Source organism: Aquarana catesbeiana, linkage group LG11, assembly GCF_042186555.1.
Source record: "Aquarana catesbeiana isolate 2022-GZ linkage group LG11, ASM4218655v1, whole genome shotgun sequence".
NCBI classification, from domain to species: domain Eukaryota; kingdom Metazoa; phylum Chordata; class Amphibia; order Anura; family Ranidae; genus Aquarana; species Aquarana catesbeiana.
Window position 1 is genome coordinate 233,815,035 of NC_133334.1, and position 24,322 is coordinate 233,839,356.

Below are 24,322 nucleotides of genomic sequence, written 5' to 3' on the forward strand. Positions count from 1 at the left end.
AGCTCACTCCTAAACCCTTCACTCTGTATGTAGCGCACCCCTAAACCCTGCCCTCTGTATGTAGCACACCCCTCAACCTTGCACTCTGTACACAGCACACCCCTGAACTCTACACTCTGTACATGTGCATCCCTGAACTCAACGCTTAATACACTCTTGGTATTTATTGCCCCATTAGGATCCACCCACTGTTACTGCAATTTGACCACACCCACTATTCCATGGGGTTCAGTGCGGGGGGGGGGGGGGAGCTGCACCTACTCTCTGGGAAACAAAGCCCTGGATAAATTTGTAAAGTCTTGCATATACATCTGGCCCCTTGAGGATAACCATAATGCTGATGCAGCCCACGATTAAATTGAGTTTGACATCCCTGGTCAAGACCATAGCATAGTTCTTCTATAGGGTGATAAAGAGCACATCTCTGCTGATTGTTTCAGAAAGGGAGCAGTATATCACTATATGCACTAAAAGTGCTCTTAAAACGGAATTTTACCCAAAGGGGGAAGTTCTGTTCTTTCTCCTCTTCCCCGCTCTTCCTTTTGGGGGGAGAGGGTACCTGATTTTGGCAAGCACCCACTCTCCCACTTCCCGCCAGATCGCCGCAGCAATCTGAGAGGAAGTTCAGCCCCCCTCCTTCCCCCGCTGCCTTCTGGAACACATCGCATGTCCCAGAAGACTGCCAGACAAATCACAAAGCGCAGCCCACACATGCGCAGTTAGAAACCAGTTTCCCTTAGTGAATATTCCGGCGCACCTGAAGCCAATTGAAGAATCTGCTTGAGTGAGGACAGCGCTGGATCCCTGGACAGGCAAATGTCCTTATATTAAAAATCAACAACTACAGTATTTGTAGCTGTTGACTTTTAGATTTTTGTGGGAAGACTGGAGCTCCTCTTTCAGCACTTTAACCCGATTTAAAGTCGAATTTTGGTAAACTTGAAAAAATTATCCCTTGCAGTTGGGCTTAAGCTTGCAGTATAAGCCCATCTAAATAAAGTGCTTTTACTACCTGATCCTCTGCTCCCCTGGCAGGCGGCACTCCACCATACTTCACTGGTGGACTGTCCATTGGTGTCATCATGCCCAATACAGGGCTCTAGACCATGCATGAGTCTTGAAGACATCAGGACCTTAGACTGCTGGAGTGCAGGGGGGAAGATGCTGTAGTCTAGTAGCATGGAAGATTGGGTAAGTACGGTAATTCTACTTTAACAATGTCCCCTAGTCCTAAACAACCAATTAACCCTTCAGTGCAGGCACAGCCCCACTGTAAGAGATACTTTTCAAGTTTCCTGGAGTTGGTCTTTGAATCAGGTTGCAGATGGCATCTGCCCTCACGGCAAACGCAGATGGATTCAGGATGAGCAATTTGAAGGTGTTGTTCTCTCTTTCTATGCCCAGCCTTATTTGTCTTGGCCACGTACTGCTGGTAGCAGGGCTGCATTGAGTCATCATGCCACGCTAGGCAGACCTGAATAATAATGTCCCCTCTCTACAAAGTGCCCCTTATGTCATCAGATTATTATACTGCTTCTACAGGGTTCACTAGGCGGAAATGTGCCCGATGTTCTATGCTCACAGCTATATTTTATCTGTGGAGATTATAAAAAGAAAGGTAAGACGATTTTCATGTTTCTTGAGTTATAGTGAGCTTCATGACTCCTATCACCCTCCCCTGCACACATTTCTCTATAGAATTCATCTGCTGACGTTAACCTCAAACGTCAAGAGAAGGATATCAATAAAATTGTAAATTTGGATGCTTAGTGCTGCCCTACTTTACCCTCCTGTCCAAGGCGCTGGCTCACCCTTATCTCTTTCTGTGCTGTTTGGATGGGGTTATAGTGGAACTGCTCATGCAGTGAAGGAATTAAACGACAGACTTATGGTGAAGGTATCATTTAACTACTTTGCGTCTAGGGCATTTTTCAAATTTTACACATGTTAAAACCTGTATTTTTTATTGCTCTCACTCCAACATCTGCTTTGATACCTAACATGGAATCCCGCGTATGCATAGACATGCTGCGGGTCTCTGCCATGTCCCAGACGCGGCATTGAAATTGCATAATATTCTGCCCCACTGCCTCCTGGGACGTGTGACATTGATATCTCAGGATGCAGCAGGTGTGTAATCTACATCAGTGGTTAGCAACCTTTCGGATCTCACGGACCACTAAACTCACATTTTTGAATCCCGCAGACCACTAACATGAATTTGACATGCCTTATACTACAATGCTCCGGTGTCTTGCCGAGAATGTTCCCTCGGCGGATAAGTCCCCCCCCTGTACTGCGCAGGCGCAGCGCCTGCGCAGTACATACTCTCAGCCGCCGGAGATAGCCGAAGCTCAAATGCTTCAATCAGCTGTACACGGCGCCTGCGCTCTGGGTCCAGGTTCCTTCCCCACCATTCAAGTGGACCTAGAGGGGGAATCTAAAAGTGCCGAGCGCAGCGAGGCCGTGCCCGAAGCGTGGCGAGCGAAGCGAGCCCGCGAGGAGCCCTCTTCCAGGCGCCGTGTACAGCTGATTTTCAGCTGTTGTGCTTCGGCTATTTCCGCCAATACCTACTGCGCAGGCGCAGTAGAGGGGGGAACTTATACGCCGAGCGGAACTTTCTCGGCAGAACACCGGCTCTCTGCCCCCCTTCTCCCTGGATCACACTGCTACCTTATACACACAATGCTCCAACTCTCTGTCCCCTCCCCCTGGATCACACTGCTACCTTGTACACACAATGCTCCGACTCTCTGCCCCCTCCCCCTGGATCACACTGCTACCTTGTACACACAATGCTCCGAATCTCTGCCCCACTCCCCCTGGATCACACTGCTAACTTATACACACAATGCTCTGGCTCTCTGCCCCCTCCCTCTGGATTACACTGCTGCCTTATACACACACTGCTCTGGCTCTCTGCCCCCCCTCTCCCTGAAAAACACTGCTACCTTATACACACAATGCTCCAGCTCTCTGCCCCCCCTCCCCCTGGATCACACTGCTACCTTATACACACAATGCTCCGGATCTCTGCCCCCCCTCCCCCTGGATCACGATTCTACCTTATACACACAATGCTCTGGCTCTCTGCCCCCCTCCCACTAGATCACACTGCTGCCTTATACACACACTGCTCCGACTCTCTGCCCCCCCTCCCCCTGGATCACACTGCTACCTTATACACACAATGCTCCAGCTCTCTGCCGCCCTCCCCCTGGATCACACTGCGACCTTATACACACAATGCTCTAGCTCTCTGTCGCCCTCCCCCTGGATCACACTGCTACCTTATACACACAATGCTCCGGCTCTCTACCCCCCTCCCCCTGGATCACACTGCTACCTTATACACGCAATGCTCCGGCTATCTGCCCCCCCTCCCCCTGGATCACACTGCTACCTTATACACACAATGCTCCGGCTCTCTGTCCCCCCTCCCCCTGGATCACACTGCTGCCTTATACACATACTGCTCTGGGTCTCTGTCCCCCCTCCCCCTGGATCACACTGCTGCCTTATACACACAGTGCTGCGACTCTCTGCCCCCTCCCCCTAGATCACACTGCTACCTTATACACACAATGTTTCGACTCTCTGCCCCCTCCCCCTGGATCACACTGCTACCTTGTACACACAATGCTCCAGCTCTCTGCCCCCTCCCCCTGGATCACACTGCTACCTTATACACACAATGCTCCGACTCTCTGTCCCCTCCCCCTGGATCACACTGCTACCTTGTACACACAATGCTCCAGCTCTCTGCCCCCTCCCCCTGGATCACACTGCTACCTTATACACACAATGCTCCGACTCTCTGCCCCCTCCCCCTGGATGACACTGCTACCTTGTACACACAATACTTTGACTCTCTGCCCCTCCTCCCCCTGGATCACACTGCTACCTTGTACACACAATGCTTTGACTCTCTGCCCCTCCTCCCCCTGGATCACACTGCTACCTTATACAGTCAATGCATAGCGCTCCCAACTGTCCCTGATTTCAAGGGACTGCCCCTGATTTGGAAAAAAGTCCCTCTGTCCCTCTTTCCTCCTCATTTGTCCCTCATTTTGGTCTGATCTATATAGTTAATGATGCGCTAAACAAAAATCTCATATTGGGTTATTAAAATCCAAATGTAGAAAACACAAATCCGCAATAAGTAGTTTACCTACTTATGATTTGTGTTTTCTACAGTTGGATTTTAATAACCCAATATGAGATTTTTGTTTAGCGCATCATTTTGTTCTACATGTTGTTTATTGTGATTATATCTCACTTTTGTGGTGCCGCTGGGCAATTTACACTGTAATTGTGGTGATTGACATTATTTATTTTTATGTTTTTACACATGTGCAGTATTCTTCCTTTATATGATCTATATAGTTGTATATAAAATGCACTACTTATCTATCAAGAAGTGTTTTACAGTGCTAAACCTTTGATCCAAATTCTAAATTGCTTCATTTGTATATTTCAAAAGCCAATATAAATGAATAGTAGTGGTTAACAAAAGCACTCATGGGCTTAACTAATAATGTTTTTGTAGAATTCTCTTTTAAGGGGGTGTGGCAGGAGTGTATGTCCTATGCCTACATATATTTGCTAATAAGTAGTGCAATTGTTTAAAGTAGGATTTTAAGTACCCCTCCAATAAGCACATATTATATCACTCATATAAAAAAAATACAAATCTTTATTTTCTCAAGTAAAAACATCTTTAACCACTTCAGTACCAGGCACTTAGACACCTTCCCACCCAGCCCAATTTTCACCTTTCAGTGCTGTCACAATTTGAATGACAATTGCGCGGTCATGCTACACTGTACCCAAACAAATTTTTTATCATTTTGTTCCCACAAATAGAGCTTTCTTTTGGTGGTATTTGATCACCTCTGCGGTTTTTATTTTTTGCGCAACAAATAAAAAAAGACCGAAAATTTTGAAAAAAAACAAGTTTTTCTTTGTTTCTGTTAAAACTTTTTGTAAATAAGTAAGTTTTCTTCTTCAATGACGGGCACTGATATGGCTGCACTGACGGGCACCGATACGGCGGCACTGATGGGCACCGATGAGGTGGCACTGATGAGGTGGCACTGACGGGCACTGATGATGGGCACTGATGGGCACTGATAGGTGGCACTGATGGGCACTGATAGGTGGCACTGATGGGCACTTATAGGTGGCACGGATGGGCACTTATAGGCGGCACTGATAGGCACTCATAGGTGGCATTGATGGGCACTCGTAGGTGGCATTGATGGTTACTTATGGGTGGCACTGATAGTTGGCACAGATGGGCACGGATGGGCACTGATATATGGGCACGGATGGGCACTGACAGGTGGCATGAATGGACACTGATGGGTGGCACTGATGGCACTGCTTGTTTGCAGTGATGCCCCTAAGGGTGGCATTGCTGGGCATCACTGCAACATGATGGTGCCAATCAGTGCCCATTTGTGGGCACTGATTGGCACAGATTTGGCACACTGGGCACATGTGGATGGCCATGGGGTACATACCTGGCCATCCACATGTTGCCCCTTCCCTGGTGGTCCTAGTGGCGATCCCTGGTGGTCCAGTGTGGTGATCTGCGGGGGGGCTGTGCTGATAAACAATCAGCGCAGACCCCCCCTGCCAGGAGAGCCGCCGATCGGCTCTCCTCTACTCGCGTCTGTCAGACGCGAGTGAGGAAGAGCCGATCAACGGCTCTTCCTATTGACAGCGTGATCAGCCGTGATTGGACACGGCTGATCACGTGGTAAAGAGCCTCCGCCGGAGGCTCTTTACCAAGATCAGTGTAGCGGTGTGTCAGACTGACACACCGCTCCACTGATCGCCGCGATGCGCGCCCCCGGGGGCGCGCTGCGGCATGTTATCCTGCTGGACGTCATATGACGTCCAGTCAGGATAACAGAACCACTTCCCGGACGTCAATCCGCCATAGGGCGGGCAGGAAGTGGTTAACCACTTCCGGACCGCCCACCGTCGTTATATGTCGGCTGTTTGAAGAGGAATATCGTTGTTATGGCAGCAGCTAGCTGCTATAACCCCGGTATCCTCTTCTTCAGTGAGCGGTCCGGTTTAAGATAAAAGTGGTCTCTGCGGCGGATTCGCCGCAAGATCACTTTTATTGGCAGCGGGAGGGGTCCGCCCGCCGCGCTCCGGTGCCCTCCGCCGCTTACCGGAGCCATCGGCAGCAGCAGAGGCAATCGGATCCTGCTTGTGGCCTGACATGGAGAGGAGCGAGAGGAAGATGGCCCCCACCCGTTTCCATATCATTGCAGGGTGGAAGCTCTTAAAGGGACTTTTTTTTATTATTGCATTTTAGTGTAAATATGAGATCTGAGGTCTTTTTGACCCCAGATCTCATATTTAAGAGGTCCTGTCATCCTTTTTTTCTGTTACAAGGGATGTTTACATTCCTTGTAATAGGAATAAAAGTGACACATTTTTTTTTTTTTTTAAAACAGTGTAAAAAAAAAAAGGTAAAATAAATAAGAAAAAAAAAACATTTTTAAACGCGCCCCGTCTGGACGAGCTCGCGCACAGAAGCGAACGCATACATGAGTAGCGCCCGCATATGAAAACGGTGTTCAAGCCACACAGGTATCGCCACGATCAGTAGAGCGAGAGCAATATTTCTAGCCCTCTAGACCTCCTCTGTAACTTAAAACATGCAACCCATAGAATTTTTTAAACGTCGCCTATGGAGATTTTTAAGGGTAAATGTTTGTCGCCATTCCACGAGCGGGCGCAATTTTGAAGCATGACATGTTGGGTATCAATTTACTTGGCGTAACATTATGTTTCACAATATAAGTAAAAAAATTGGGCTAACTTTACTGTTGTCTTATTTTTTAATTCAAAAAAGTGTATTTTTTCCAAAAAAAGTACGCTTGTAAGACTGCTGCGCAAATACGGTGTGACAGAAAGTATTGCAACGACCGCCATTTTATTCTCTAGGGTGTTAGAACAAAAAGTATAATGTTTGGGGGTTCTAAGTAATTTTCTAGCAAAAAAAATGTTTTTAACTTAACAAATCTCAGAAAGAGGCTCGGTCGTTAAGTGGTTAATAAAAGCATATATTTGCTATGTGCATTTGTACATAGGTGTTTTCAGTTATCATCTACCAAATGGATAAAACCATTGTGGTTTAGTTGAGTCAGGAAAGAAAGGGGTTGACGTGTTTTGCGGGAGTTTTAAGTGATGGTCACACACTGTGATGGCTGTGGACCGGCACCAGATTAGCATGTATACAGTTGTCTAATAGTAGAGTATATATAAATATATACATACGTGTACAGTTGTGCTCATAAGATTACGTACCCTGGCAGAATTTATGATTTCTTCTTGTTTGGCTGAAGTAATTTATTATCAGTCAACTGTGTTTACTCTTTTTAAATCATAATACAACAGAAACTACCCAATTACCCTGATCAAAAGTTTACATACCCCAGTTCTTAATACCGTGTATTGCGGTAACATCAATGACAGGTTGAAGTCTTTTGTGGTATTTGTGGATGAGGCTCGTTATCTTCTCAGATGGTAAAGCTGCCCATTCCTCTTGGCAAAAAGCCTCCAGTTCCTGTAAATTCTTGGGCTGTCTTGCATGAACTGCACGTCTGAGATCTCCCCAGAGTGGCTCAATGATATTGAGGTCAGGAGACTGAGATGGCCACTCCAGAACCTTCATTTTATTCTGCTGTAGCCAATGACAGGTCGACTTGACCTTGTGTTTTGGATCATTGTCATGTTGTAATGTCCAAGTATGTCCCATGCGCAGCTTCCTGTTTGATGAATGCAAATGTTCCTCCAGTATTTTTTGATAACATACTGCATTCATCTTGCCATCAATTTTGACCAAATTTCCTGTGCCTTTGTAGCTCACACATCCCCAAAACATCATTGATGCTTCATAGTAGGAATGGTGTACCTTTCATCATAGGCATTGTTGACTCCTCTCAAAATGTAACATTTATGGTTGTGGCCAAAAAGCTCAATTTTGGTCTCATCACTCCTAATGACTTTATGCCAGAAGGTTTGAGGCTTGTCTCTGTGCTGTTTGGCATATTGTAAGTGGGATACTTTGTGGCATTTGCGTAGTAATGGCTTTCATCTGGCGACTCGACCATGCAGCCCATCCTTCTTCAAGTGCCTCCTTTTTGTGCATCTTGAAACATCCACACCACATGTTTTCAGAGAGTCCTGTATTTCACCTGAAGTTATTTGTGGGTTTTTCTTTGCATCCCAAACAATTTTCCTTGCAGTTGTGGCTGAAATTTTAGTTGGTCTACCTGACTGGGGTTTGGTTTCAAAAGAACCCCTCATTTTCCACTTCTTGATTAGAGTTTGAACACTGCTGATTGGTATTCTCAATTCCTTGGATATCTTTTTATATCCCTTTCCTGTTTTATACAGTTCAACTACCTTTTCCAGCAGATCCTTTGACAATTCTTTTGCTTTCCCCATGACTCAGAATCTAGAAACGTCACTGTATGAAAGATGCAAGGGTCTGTCAGGAGTCCAGAAACTCATTGACCTTTTATACACACACACTAATTACAAGCAAACAGATCACAGGTGAGGATGGTTATCTTTAATAGCCATTCAAACCCCTTTGTGTCAACTTGTGTGCATGTTATCAGGCCAAAATCACCAGGGTATGTAAACTTTTGATCAGGGTCATTTAGGTAGTTTCTATTGTAATTATGATTTAAAAGGAGTAAACACAGTTGATTGATAATAAATGGCTTCAGCCAAACACTAACCATGAGTGAAAGAAAAGTTTTTGTGTTATCATTCATATTCTCTGAAAAATGGGCAAGAAATCATAAATTCTGCCAGGGTATGTAAACTTATGAGCACAACTGTATAATTATTGTATATATTTTATGGCCAGCTTACAACAGCTCTGACCCATTAACCCATTGCCCATTGGCTTGTGGAAGTAGGATGCCATAATATCTGTTGCCAATGTGACAAATTTCAACTTTCAGGTAAAACTTTTTTTTTTGCCATTGAAATATATGTGTAAATCCATTTGCTTATTGGGGCACGACTTAGCCATCTGCTATAGCATACTAGCCACCTTCTTTCTTCTCATAGCGATTAATTTTTTACATATGGGCATAGGATTATGTTTATGCCCCTTTTCATACTCCCTGTAGAACTTATCTTGGGGTTGGTCACTTTTCCATGGGCAAGCGAGATCAGATTCACATGAGCTCTCCTTACCATAATAACATATTATTTCTGACAATTGGAATAGATGGATAACAGATGGCGCTGATTTACACCTTATGGAAAGGTATATTTATGAGACTTTTTTTTCTCCCCCCCCTTCTGTTCCCATCTTGGGGACAGCAATTACGTAATGCCTTGTACATTGTGTATGCATTTGTTACATAGTTACATATACGTATTTGCTATTTGTATACTTAAATCTGTTTTGAATGTATTGTGAACTAAGCATATATATTTGCTTTCAGAGTTTATTGATCCTCTCATACCTATGTAAAAGACAGGAAAACCTGAAGAAGCAGTAATCCCACGAAACGTGTCAACCCCATTCTTTCCTATCTGGACTAGACCACAATGGTTTTATCCATTTGGTAGATGATAATTGAAAGCACGTATGTACAAATGCACATGGCAAACATATGCTTTTATTGAAGATTTTTTTACTTGAGAAAATAAAGATTTGTATATATTTTTATATGAGTGGTGTAATATGTGCTTATTAGAGGGGTATTTAAAATACTACTTTAAACAATTGCACTGCTTATGGAGCCATGGATCGGACCCTCCACTAGCATGCGTGTTTAGTGATAACCTTCCCCCCACTCACACACTCTTCAATTTTGCATACATTTGCTAATATGTGTCCCTTGTTCCCAGTTGGGAGGCATGCACAATGCCCTGGCTCTCTGTCGGCAACCCCCCCCCCACAAACTATGCATCAGAGACCCCTCATTGGATCGCACCTCCTTTTCCAGCCATGTGCTTGAGCTCCATGCTCCCTGCCACAGTCTGTGATCAGTGCTGCCATTGGAAGTCACCTCTTTCTTCACCTCCCACTCTCTGCACTACTCCCGGTGCCTCCCTCTGAGTTCACAGGAGCTGGAACTACAGAGGAAGCATCGGGTATTAATGCACGCTGACAGTATTGACTGTCAGCGCGCATTGAGAACAACACTGGAAACAACATTGGACAGTATACATCTACCGCAATGTTGATTTGCGGCAAAACCCATGGGTGACCACTAATCGACATCATCCTCAACTACGTGAGAAATATGGGTGCGGGGGGGCTTCACAGAGGAATAAAAGGTATTCACTAGGAAAAGTCTACAAATGTGGACAAAAGGGGGGGGGGGGGGTGCGGCAAGAAAGTGCATTCTTTGGGTCAGGGTCGATTTTACCCCTTCTATATATTGCCTTCATTTATAAGCTCTTTTGCTTACTAAATTACCTGGTGATCCCGCCAGCAGCTTTATATCCCTGGATCTTCATGACAAGAAGCTCAGGTTACTTTATGGTTTCTACTCTTATTGCGCCATCCAGCAATTCCCCAGCATAAGTCTACAGGACACCAGGTTGCCTGGGATCACCAGATATACTCAGATCAGGTCCTCTGGCCAAACTGTTAGATAAAATGTCAGTATAGTTTTTGCGTGTAGCTAACAACAGGAATTCTTTGGATGAATCATAGCCTAGTGCTGTAGCTTATTATGTCTGCTACAATCCATAAAAGCCTGCATCTTTTGAAAGACTACATTTAATTAAGCAAGTTTGCATCTTGAGGGTTTCTGTGTCCCTACTGAGAAGATTATTAGCTCAGATAATTAAACCATTTACTTTTACCATTTACCATTTGTTTGGAGGTTATTCTGCAAAATGTATTGGGATGAGGTGATGCTTGTAAGGGCACAGATTTTGAATCAGATATACTAGAGAGAATGAAGGAAACATGCAAATGCTTATATTCAATCTAAATATACTCTAACTCAGTAGTCTTAAAACTGCGGCCCTTTGCTTGCCTCTATGCGGCCCTTGGGACACCAATCTTCCCACTGATACAAGGCAATATCCCTCCCACTATAGCAAAGAAAGGACACAAAAAAGAGGGGGAAAGTGCTGCTCACCCCTGATAGTGAAAACAAAAAAAGAAGGAGGGTTTTCCCCAGGGTGGGGTTTTTAGGCAGCAAAATGCAATTATTGAATCAATATTGTATCAAAAATATTGTATTTTATTGTACAAAAAAATTGCATGACACAAGGGTTAAAAATGAGCTCCAGTAAAGAATGTTTACAAAGCTTGTAGGATCAGACACACATTATACAGACATATTTCCATAACAACATTAAACAAATATTGTCGACATCAGAAAATAAAAACTGACGCGTTTCAACCCATATATCAAGGGTCTTCTTCAGAGGTCAGTCTGTTAAGGAATATATAGTAAAGGTACACATGTAAAGACTAAATGTGTGAGTTCTCGTAAGCCACATAGTTGGACTCTTGCTCCGTTGTTGGTGGCCGTGCCAGTGGAGGTGCTCTGAGACCCCTCTGGGAGAGAGAATAGGCATTTCTTTAAAAGGATCTCCATTTAGGAGGCCTTTTGTTTTTTGGACACGCATTATTGGGTAATTATATCATATACATGCACTGTACAATATTTTTATTGTGCGCAATTAAGTCTTTACATGTGTACCGTTACTATATATTCCTTAACAGACTGACCTCTGAAGAAGACCCTCGATATATGGGTTGAAACGTGTCAGTTTTTATTTTCTGATGTCGACAATATTTGTTTAATGTTGTTATGGAAATATGTCTGTATAATGTGTGTCTGATCCTACAAGCTTTGTAAACATTCTCTACTGGAGCTCATTTTTAACCCTTGTGTCATGCGATTTTTTTGTACAATAAAATACAATATTTTTTATACAATATTGATTCAATAATTGCATTTTGCTGCCTAAAAACCCCACCCTGGGGAAAACCCTGCTTCTTTTTTTGATATCCCTCCCACTGACACCAACAATGAGTTACCATTCCTCCTACAGACAGTGGGGAACTATTCCTCCTGCTGACACTAATAACGGGGCACCATTCCCCCCATGGACACTAGTGATGGGGCACTTTTCCTCCCACTGACACCAATGATGGGGCATTGATCCTCCCACCGACTCCAATGATGAGGCAAATTTCCTCCTTCTACTGACCACAGGCACTATGTCATTTTTCTATTCCCACTGACCACCAAGTCTGAGACATTGTCTATTTCCACTGAACTGCGTGTGGGCAGGCTAAAAGTACAAAGTTCAATCAATCAACTTGTGTACAACCAGCCTGCCGGATTTACCTGCGATTATCGCTACCGGCTGCTATAGCTGCTAGCAATAAACACTTTCTTCTCCCTGAAGAGACAGCTTCTCCCGCCAGAACACAATGGGGGTTATTTACGAAAGGCAAATCCACTTTGCACTACAAGTGCAAACTACAAGTGCAAAGTGCACTTGAAATAGCACTGAAAGTGCACTTGGAAGTGCAGTCGCTGTAAATCTGAGGGGGATATGCAAGGAAAATAAAAAAACAGCATTTTAGCTTGCACATGATTGGATAATAAAATCAGCAGAGCTTCCCCTCATTTCATATCTTCCAATAGCACTTTCAGTGCAATTTCAAGTGCACTTTGCACTTGTAGTTTGCACTTGTAGTGCAAAGTGGATTTGCCTTTCGTAAATAACCCCCAATGCCTTGACTGGAGGGACCTGTCAGCACTGTCTGTGTTGATGGAGGAATCATGCAAATTTCTTTCCTGCAACCTGTGATTGCAGAAAGAAATTTGCACCGTCTATCGCCAACCTAACTCTATACTTATTTGTACACTACATATATTTTAAGTGGATCTTCACCTGAAAACTAAAGTTGCTGTTAGTCTATTCCTCCTCTCAGTCTCTCTTTTTCGGCGAGTGAGTACCTTTTTTTCACGATACCTGCTCCCATTTCCTCAATCCTCACCTAGGCAATGGATGATGTTGCCTCAGCCTGCCCTACCTGTCATCAGCCTCTTGGGATAATGTCATACATCCTGGGAATTGATAGGACTTGTCTTCTTGCGTCCCTCGATCTCACACATCTGCAGTAAGTAGCTGGATGTCAGTCATCAGGAAGTCACAGCTGGTTCCAAATCCAAAATGGTGCTGCTGGAGAGCTGAAGTGCTGAGAGGAATCGGTTGTGGGGAAGACAGCACTGGATTTCTTGGGATGTTAAGGATCTGTTTCTTAAAAATTAGCAGCTACAGTATTTGTAGGTGCTGACTTTTAGTTTTTACATGCCCGGGTGAAGTATCGTTCACGTTCAAAGTAAAGCAGAACTTTAATCATAACAACTTGATAAAAAATAATGTTCTATAGCAAAGAACATACATTCCACATTAATAGATATGCTAACAAAATAAGTGTGTGCTGTAAATTGCCTCCAGCGATGCTCCTGTTTCTTCTTGCTGGAGGCTGCCGTTTTGTTGAATCCCAGAGCCCCTGAACAGCAGTAAATCTTTAGGCTGTCTGCAGATCGGCCTCTACATTTTCGGCACAGTGCCGAAAAATAGAGAGCAACTGAGCATGTGCAGAGCAGGGTGAGACAGTGTATTACTGGATTATAAACAGTATAGGCACCTATTTTAAATGTTTTACACCTGCAAAAGGTGCCAGCCTTAGCAGGATTTAATTTTCTGACTAAAGTACCTCTTTAATTTTCACTTTGCAAAGTGGATTATCACTTATTGTAGTGAATGAGGTAAAACAAAGTGAACATTCACTTTGCAAAAAATACCCAATCAGGTGCAAGTAAACTTAAAAAGTGAAGTTATGCGGATCAATAATCCAATCGTACGCAAGCAAAAATCTTGTTTTTTTTTTTCTTTATCTTGCATGACTGGGTATATTTTGCAAAGTGGATTTTGACTCTTTCACTTCAATCGCTAAGATAAGTGAAAATTCACTTTAGAAGTGAAAAGGCTCTACTTCCTTTCATAAATAAGCACCATAGTATGTACTGCACAAAATGAAGATATGGTGAAGCCTCTACATCAGACTTGTAAGGACTGATTTACTAAAACTGGAGAGTGCAAAATCTGGTGAAGCTGTGCGTGGTAGCCACTTGCGGACCGCCCACAGTAGATATACTGCGGCAGGGCAGCCACTCTGCGCCAGATCAGGTACCTATTACGTGATCTGACACTTCTGGGGGCGCGTGTGCGGCAGGTACCGCGGACTCAATGTGTGCCGGCACCCGCCAATTACACAGGATACAGGCAGAAGACAATCTGCCTATGTAAACAAGGCACATTGTTGTTCTGTCAGAGGGGAAGGTATTGATTCAGTGTTTATGCTAAGCAGGAACATAGATCTCTGCCTTCCCCTGGTCAAAGCACCTCCCACACAGTGAGTAAGCACAACCTAGGCGCACAGTTAACCCTTGGATTGCCCCCCTAAACCCCTTCCCAGCCAGTGTCATTAGTACAGTGACAGGGCATATTTTTTTATATATATATAAATATATATAATATATATAATATATATATATATATATATATATATATATATATATATATATATATATATATATATAATATTTTTTTTTAGCACTGATCACTGTATTAGTGTCACTGGTCCCCAAAAAGTGTCAGTTAGGTGTCCGAATTGTCCGCCACAATATTGCAGTCCCGCTACAAGTCGCCGATCGCCGCCATTACTAGTAAAAAAAATTAATAAATAGATAAGAATATCCCATAGTTTGTAGACGCTATAATTTTTGCACAAACCAATCAATATACGCTTATTGGGATTTTTTTTTACCAAAAATATGTAGCAGAATACATATTAGGCTAAATTGATGAAGAAATTTGATTTTTTTTTTTTTTTTTTTTTAATTATTGGACATGTTTTATAGCAGAAAGTGAAAAATATTGTTTTTTTTTCAAAATTGTCAGTCTTTTTTTTTTGTTTATAGCTCAAAAAAAAAAAGAGGTGCTCAAGTACCACCAAAGAAATCTTTATTTGTGGGGAAAAAAAGGACAAAAATTTGATTTGGGTTCAGTGTCGCACGACACACGTGCAATTGTCAGTTAAATGAACGCAGTACTGTATCGCAAAAAATGGCCTGGTCAGGAACCTTCCGGAGGTCAAGTGGTTATGCTTTGACCAATAAAAATAAAAATCCTGGAAGTAGATTCTATGCAGGTTTCTATGCAGAGCAGCACCAGATTTTGCACTCTCCAGTTTTAGTAAATCAGCCCGGTAGTGTTAGAATATATGAAAGGGTTAACCTTGCAGGTGTCCTTTCTCATCACCATCAGTGCTAAGCCAGATGTTCACAACTCTCCAAAATCTCTTCTGTTTCCTGACCTGCCTTTTATAGAAATAAGCTATGAATATAGAGAAGTCGATCTTTGAGTGTAAATTTTTGCACCTTTGGAATCAGCTTTGGGGGGGATTGGTACCCTTAGAGAAAACCTCAGCCTTTGACACAACCACCATTGAGCACTCCACTTGTCTCTAGTCATTCATTCTGTGTGAAACAGAATGAAACTGACTGATGAAATAGAAACTGATATTTGCATGTGTGACACATTTTAACCTTCTCGTGTTTTATGGCTCGATCGTTGCCTTTGGAGAGTTATTATTGGAGATGAAGCTCAGAAACAGTGCTAGCAATATCCCCATGGCTGCAGAAGCTGGTGAAGAAGTCTGTACAGTCAACTGGAAACAGGAGATGCGCCACCATTGTGGGCTGTTAAAGGAAGGACAAAAAAAAAATCATATTCACTCCACTTCCCTCGCACCTTTATTCAACAGCAACAGCATAAGCAAAAAAATATACATTTTATCAAACAAAAATTAATTTAAAAAAAAATGTTAAGATATATATGATCCAGTAAGAGACCTATTAATACTGCAACTATATGAACCTTATTTTTTAAAATTATTGAAAAACAGTACAATACCTCAATGGCAGATCTGTAGCCTCAAACAATTACCCTGGTTATTACAATGCGCCTATTAAATATTAGATAATAAAGAAAGGCAATAGAACATTCTAATATGTCATTAAATAAAAAATGAATATGCAGATGCTTTCATGTGTTCAACCATTGAACCCCATGTTGAGGAGGGACCTGGTTCAAACCATGTGCAAAATTATAAGTACTCCATATATTAATAGTGATAAAAAATTGCAAGTAATGCTTCAAAATCATGCAACAATCTTAAAGGTAGTAATGGAATATATAATTACCTAAAGAAGAAGCGATAAAGGTGGTGGTAGGTTAATTGGCTTCTGTCTAAATTGGCCCTAGTATATGAATGAGAGTTAGATTGCAAGCTCCTTGAGGGTAGGGACCGATGTGAATGTACAATGTATAAGTAAAGCGATGCGTAAATTGACGGCACTATATAAGTACCTTAAGAGCCCTTTTACACCAGGCCGCCCATAGCGTCGGCGGTAAAACGCCGCTATTTTTAGCAGCGTTTTACCGTCGGATTAGTGGCGCATTTCGGCGCTTTTACCCCCCGCTAGCGGCCGAGAAAGGGTTAAAACCGTCCGCAATGCTCCGCACTAGCAGCGTTTTGCCGTCGGTATCCCAGCGCTGCCCCATTGATTTCAATGGGGAGCAGCGGTGAAGGAGCGGTAAACACACCGCTCCTTCACCGCTCCAAAGAAGCTGCTGGCAGGACTTTTTCCTGCCAGCGCAGCGCTCCGGTGTGAAAGCCCGCGGGAATCTAGAGAATAAAATGGCGATTGTTGCAATATTTTATATCATACGGTATTTGTGCAGCGGTATTTTAACTTTTTGGGAAAAGGGACACTTTCATTAATTAAAAAAAAAACAAACAGTAAAGTTACCCCAATTTTTTTGTATAATGTGAAAGATGATGTTATGCCGAGTAAATAGATACCAAACATATCACGCTTTATAATTGCACGCACTCGTGGAATGGCGACAAACTACAGTACCTAAAAATCTCCATAGGCGACACTTTAAATTTTTTTTACGGTTACCAGGTTAGAGTTACAGAGGAGGTCTAGTGCTAGAATTATTGCTCTCGCTCTGACGATCACGGCGATACCTCACATGTGTGATTTGAACACCGTTTACATATGCGGGCGTGACTTCCGTATGCGTTTTCTTTGCTGCACAAGCTCGCGGGGACGGGGGCACTTTAAATTTTTTTTTTTCGGAGCTGGTGTGCTCATTCCCATAGAATGCATTAAGGTGAAAAACCTTGAGGGTTTACAACCCCTTTAATTCACTATGTGATCTTTATACCATCCCCACTGTTAGATAACCACCTGTGTCCTAGTGTCTGTGCTTTATAAAAAAAAAGCAGATTTCTACCTGATTTCACAGCACCTTCCAGCAGGGGGGGGGGTATAGACAGGCAGGATCAGCCAGGTATTTCAGGTGATACAGGGGGCCAAATTACACAGCACAAGCACTGTGCTGTATAACATGCTTTAAGGGAACAGGATCCATTTTTTTTAGGGTAACAAACACTTTAAGTGCAAACACAGTTGAATGCATCCATCACTAACTAGCTAATCTAGAGAGTGACTGCCCAGGCATACCTTGCAAAGGTGAGTTCATTATTTGGTACAAGTCCATGCTATGCCAGGAGAGCCCCAGGGAGCTCTTGGGTGGGTGTTGACTGTTTGGGTTACATCTACTTCTGTGAGCCTCTTGCTTCTGTTCAATGTGGCTGGAGCTGGAGCAGAGCCCTCTCTGTAAAGAAGCTGGAGATTACATCTTGGCTTGTCTTCCTGTGAGCAGAGCCCTCCCCCCTTCTATAACAGGCAGCAAAGGGAGAGAGGCAAAGCCCAGAAAGAGCAGGAACTGCAGAACTAGCATTAACCCTTCCAAAAGCTAGGCAGACTAGCTATTTTACTACCATGGTATATTTCCTTTGTAGGAAACTGCCTACAGCCTGCCTACATATGGGACTGGGAGACTGATCTGTCTCTGGGTTTCTACTGTGTATGCACAAGAAGTGTGGCCAGAGACTCATCATTTAGTGCTGCTGATTGCCTCTAATTTACAGAGATCTCCACACATAATACCAACAATCTGCTTCCACCACAGAATGTCTCTCATCACTAATAAGTTATTTGCGACTATCTTCACTAGATCCTGTGAGATATAGGAACCTCAAATAAATTAAACGTGACAGGAGATTTCCTAGGCAGTCCAGGGTATGCCATTTTCGCCTAGGCGAGAATGATAAAAGAGTAGGTATGGTCACAACAAAAAAGGTATTTATCATCAAGGGGAAAAAAAGGGATAATAAGTAAAATTAGTGAATGTGCAAAATGAAGCTAAAGGTCCACTTGCCTAGTACACACACATAAGAATATCGGATAACTGATTGTCCATTTTTCTTTTTTTTTTTGCATGCTAGTCTCATATCGAAAACCAATAGGTTACTAAAGTTACAAAAATTCTCATACGACAGAATACAAATTCAGAAGTGATGTAATGTATTGTAATGTATTTTTTAAATTTCCGAGCATGCATGGTCTTGGTCACACAATTGTTTTCATACAAATATCATACTAATTACACGAAAATCGCTCGTTCTGTTATCGTATGAGAAAAATTTTCGTGTTTGCCCCTTTCGGATATTTTTACATGAACTGTCGTGATCATCTCTCGAAAGCTGTGTACTAATAATCAGATTATCGGACGATCTCTCCGAAAGCGGTATTTTCCGTCTGAGTATTCTCATCATGCGTACTGGGCATTAGGCTTGATGAAGTGAACTTCTGGCCCTGAAACACTGGCAGCTTTATGCAATATAACTAAAGAATGTTGGATTCTTTACCCTTTTGGCACAGTGCAACTGTTGTATTTTTATGCTTTTAGTTGCAGTTAGACATGACCTTCTAATTTCTGGCCCTGTCAGCTCACAGCATCTCCCTGTACTCCAAATTCTGTTGCAACAAACCACTGCTCCTGCAAATACCCCTCTCCCCACCACGCCAGCACACCCTTGTTATCACTGTGTCAGCACCCTCCTTACCATAATGCTAAAATGCCCACCACTGTGCCTTCAAGCCACCCCCTGCTTCCCACCACCACAACTGACCCCCCTTCTTTATCCTTCTCAACACCTGCATACCAGTCCTCACTATCACCATTGCACGTAATCCCTATCTTCTCACCACATCTCCCACATTCCCCTCACTGCACTCACCATGACACCAATGCCTACCTCTGCGCTCACTGCCACTGCACCAGCACATGCCTTAGCGTTTGCTACCACTGCAGTAACACACCCTTTCATATTCAGTCTGTTCAATGAACAAGCACACTTTTGCTAGTACAGTTTTAGTGATTTTTTTAACAAACACATAGTTTATATTGTTGTGGAAAATTTTATATTAATGTGTTGTCATAAGTCTCCCAGTGTGTGTTCAACCACAGCCCGCTCTAATAGCTGACTGGGGCAGATCGACGCTGGCTGAGACCTGTTAGGTAGTGGGAAAACTTCCTGGTGTTTGGAGAGAGGTGTTTGCGGAGAGAGGACATGTCCGCCAGCAAAAGGGCCCCTGTGCAATGCACAGAACGATCGTCTGGTGGGGATGCGTTCACTCTGCAAAGACATTATCGGTTTAGAGGTGTTTTGCTCTTGTCACCCCTGGTATGCCTGATCAACATGTTTGGGGTGCCATGAGGTATACCTGCAGATAATCTCCCATGCACAAGGAACTTTAGTCATCGTCATTTAATATATTGTATCATGTCCTGTAGTAATTGGTTGTTTTGTATTCTGTTGTTAAATCCTTATATGGTCACTTACACCCTGTGAGGTCATATCCTGTGTCCATTTTTTGTGAGGTCACAAGCTTTGTAAGAGGTGTTTGGCTGTTGGAGGCCCAACCCTCAAGCTTTGGGACTTGCTATTGATATGCTAATAAAGTGGCTCACGCAGACAGCTGAGACAGGGCTGTAAGGCAGTCTTGCTGAGATGGGAATGTAAGAAGGATGTGTTGTGATTCTATTTGTAAGCATGAGGCACACACCAGAGGATGAGCTACACCAGAGGAGAGACATATGATCAAAAGGTGAGATGGTATTATATCATTAGACGAAATTGTTATTATGATTAGAAACAGGAGATTTGGCTGTGTGCTTTGCGTACAACCAAATTTCGCTAACAATATATAAATAAATAAATACATTATATATATACAGTGGCTTGCAAAAGTATTCGGCCCCCTTGAACTTTTCAACCTTTTGCCACATTTCAGGCTTCAAACATAAAGATATAACATTTTTATTTTTTGTGAAGAATCACCAACAAGTGGGACACAATTGTGAAGTGGAACGAAATCTTTTGCATTTTTGAAACTTTTTTAACTAATAAAAAAATGAAAAGTGGGGCGTGCAAAATTATTCTGCCCCCTTGCGTTAATACTTTGTAGAGCCACCTTTTGCTGCGATTACAGCTGCAAGTCGCTTGGGGTATGTCTCTATCAGTTTTGCACATCGAGAGACTGAAATTCTTGCCCATTCTTCCTTGCAAAACAGCTCGAGCTCAGTGAGGTTGGATAGAGAGCGTTTGTGAACAGCAGTTTTCAGCTCTTTCCACAGATTCTCGATTGGATGCAGGTCTGGACTTTGACTTGGCCATTCTAACACCTGGATACGTTTATTTGTGAACCATTCCTTTGTAGATTTTGCTGTATGTTTGGGATCATTGTCTTGTTGGAAGATAAATCTCCGTCCCAGTTTCAGGTCTTTTGCAGACTCCAACAGGTTTTCATCCAGAATGGTCCTGTATTTGGCTGCATCCATCTTCCCCTCAATTTTAACCATCTTCCCTGTCCCTGCTGAAGAAAAGCAGGCCCAAACCATGATGCTGCCACCACCATGTTTCACGGTGGGGATGGTGTGTTGAGTGTGATGAGCTGTGTTGCTTTTACGCCAAACACATCGTTTTGCATTGTGGCCAAAAAGTTTGATTTTGGTTTCATCGGACCAGAGCACCTTCTTCCACATGTTTGGTGTGTCTCCCAGGTGGCTTGTGGCAAACTTTAGACGAGACTTTTTATGGATATCTTTGAGAAATGGCTTTCTTCTTGTCACTCTTCCATAAAGGGCAGATTTGTGCAGTGTACGACTGATTGTTGTCCTATGGACAGACTCTCCCACCTCAGCTGTAGTTCTCTGCAGTTCATCCAGAGTGATCATGGGCCTCTTGGCTGCATCTCTGGTCAGTCTTCTCCTTGTCTGAGCTGAAAGTTTAGAGGGACAGCCAGGTCTTGGTAGATTTGCAGTGGTCTGATACTCCTTCCATTTCAAAATGATCGCTTGCACAGTGCTCCTTGGGATGTTTAAAGCTTGGGAAATCTTTTTGTATCCAAATCCGGCTTTAAACTTCTCCACAACAGTATTACGGACCTGCCTGGTGTGTTCCTTGGTCTTCATGATGCTCTCTGCGCTTTCAACAGAACCCTGAGACTATCACAGAGCAGGTGCATTTATACAGAGACTTGATTACACACAGGTGGATTCTATTTATCACCATCAGTCATTTAGGACAACATTGGATCATTCAGAGATCCTCGCTGAACTTCTGGAGTGAGTTTGCTGCACTGAAAGTAAAGGGGCCGAATAATTTTGCACGCACCACTTTTCAGTTTTTTAATTGCTAAAAAAGTTTAAAATATCCAATAGATTTCGTTCCACTTCACAATTGTGTCCCACTTGTTGGTGATTCTTCACAAAAAATTAAAATTTTATATCTTTATGTTTGAAGCCTTAAATGTGGCAAAAGGTTGAAAAGTTCAAGGGGGCCGAATACTTTTGCAAGCCACTGTATATATATATATATATATATATATATATATATATATATATACAGTGGGCAGTGGGGACGGAAAGTATTCAGACCCCCTTACATTTTTCACTCTTTGTTATATTGCAGCCATTTGCTAAAATCATTTAAGTTCATTTTTTTTTCCTCATTAATGTACACACAGCACCCCATATTGACAGAAAAACACAGAATTGTTGACATTTTTGTAGATTTATTAAAAAAGAAAAACTGAAATATCACATGGTCCTAAGTATTCAGACCCTTTGCTGTGACAATCATATATTTGATTCAGGTGCTGTCCATTTCTTCTGATCTTCCTTGAGATGGTTCTACACCTTCATTTGAGTCCAGCTGTGTTTGATTATACTGATTGGACTCGATTAGGAAAGCCACACACCTGTCTATATAAGACCTTACAGCTCACAGTGCATGTCAGAGCAAATGAGAATCATGAGGTCAAAGGAACTACTTGAAGAGCTCAGAGACAGAATTGTGGCAAGGTGCAGATCTGGCCAAGGTTACAAAAAAATTTCTGCTGCACTTAAGGTTCCTAAGAGCACAGTGGCCTCCATAATCCTTAAATGGAAGACGTTTGGGACGACCAGAACCCTTCCTAGAGCTGGCTGTCCGGCCAAACTGAGCTATCGGGGGAGAAGAGCCTTGGAGAGAGGTAAAGAAGAACCCAAAGATCACTGTGGCTGAGCTCCAGAGATGCAGTTGGGAGAAAGTTGTAGAAAGTCAACCATCACTGCAGCCCTCCACCAGTCGAGGCTTTATGGCCCGACGGAAGCCTCTCCTCAGTGCAAGACGCATGTAATCCCGCATGGAGTTTGCTAAAAAACACCTGAAGGGCTCCAAGATAGTGAGAAATAAGACTATCTGGTCTGATGAGACCAAGATAGAACTTTTTGGCCTTAATTCTAAGCGGTATGTGTGGAGAAAACCAGGCACTGCTCATCACCTGTCCAATACAGTCCCAACAATGAAGCATGGTGGTGGCAGCATCATGCTGTGGGGGTGTTTTTCAGCTGCAGGGACAGGACGACTGGTTGCAATCGAGGGAAAGATGAATGCGGCCAAGTACAGGGATATCCTGGACAAAAACCTTCTCCAGAGTGCTCAGGACCTCAGACTGGGCCGAAGGTTTACCTTCCAACAAGACAATCACCCTAAGCACACAGCTAAAATAACGTAGGAGTGGCTTAACAACAACTTGACTGTTCTTGAATGGCCCAGCCAAAGCCCTGACTTAAACCCAATTAAGCATCTCTGGAGAGACCTAAAAATGGCTGTCCACCAACGTTTACCATCCAACCTGACAGAACTGGAGAGGATCTGCAAGGAGGAATGGCAGAGGATCCCCAAATCCAGGTGTGAAAACCTTGTTGCATCTTTGCCAAAAAGACTCATGGCTCTATTAGATCAAAAGGGTGCTTCTACTAAATACTGAGCAAAGGGTCTGAATACTTAGGACCATGTGTTATTTTTAAGTTTTTCTTTTTTAATAAATCTGCAAAAATGTCAACAATTCTGTGTTTTTCTGTCAATATGGGGTGCTGTGTGTAAATGGCTGCAATAAAACAAAGAGTGAAAAATTTAAGGGGGTCTGAATACTTTTCGTCTCCACTGTATATATATATTTATACTGTATATACACTGAGCAAAATTATAAACGCAACGCTTTTTTTTGCCCCTATTTATCATGAGCTGAACTCAAAGATCTGCGACTAACAAACAGCTCTGGTGGACATTCCTGCAGTCAACATGCCAATTGCACGCTCCCTCAAAACTTGCGACATCTGTGGCATTGTGCTGTGTGATAAAACTGCACATTTTAGGCCCCTTTCACACTGGGGTGGTGGGGGCGTCGGCGGTAAATTACCGTCAATTTTGCGGCACTAGTCGGTCGCTAGCGACGGTATAGCTGCGCTGCCCATTGATTTTAATGGGCAGGAGCGGTGGAGGAGCGGTATACACACCGCTCCTTCACCACTCCAAAGATGCTGCTAGCAGGACTTTTTTTTTACCATCCTGCCAGCGCACCGCTCCAGTGTAAAAGCCCTTGGGCTTTCACAATGAAGAGAGAGGAGCGGCTCTTTCAGGGCGCTTTGTAGGTGTTATTTTTAGCGCTGTAGCGCCTGCAAAGCGCCCCAGTGTGAAAGGGGTCTTAGAGTGACCTTTTATTGTGGCCAGCCTAAGGCACACCTGTGCAATAATCATGCTGTCTAATCAGCATCTTGATATGCCACACCTGTGAGGTGGATGGATTATCTCGGCAAAGGAGAAGTGCTCACTACCACAGATTTAGACAGATTTGTGAACAATATTTGAGAGAAATAGGCCTTTTGTGTACATAGAAAAAGTCGTAGATCTTTGAGTTCAGCTCATGATAAACAGGGGCAAACACAAAAGTGTGTTTTGCTCAATGTA

General features: G+C 43.1%; 1 protein-coding gene across 1 annotated transcript in view; it reads left to right on the top strand.

Moving 5' to 3' along the window:
* Positions 1-1,427: 1,427 nt before the first annotated feature.
* The window catches only part of LG11H16orf46 (linkage group 11 C16orf46 homolog), a 96,609-nt gene continuing 73,714 nt past the window's right edge, over positions 1,428-24,322 (top strand). Inside the window, exon 1 of the mRNA XM_073605512.1 lies at positions 1,428-1,618. The gene's annotated coding sequence lies outside the window, so the exon portion shown is untranslated. The remainder of the gene's footprint in view (positions 1,619-24,322) is intronic.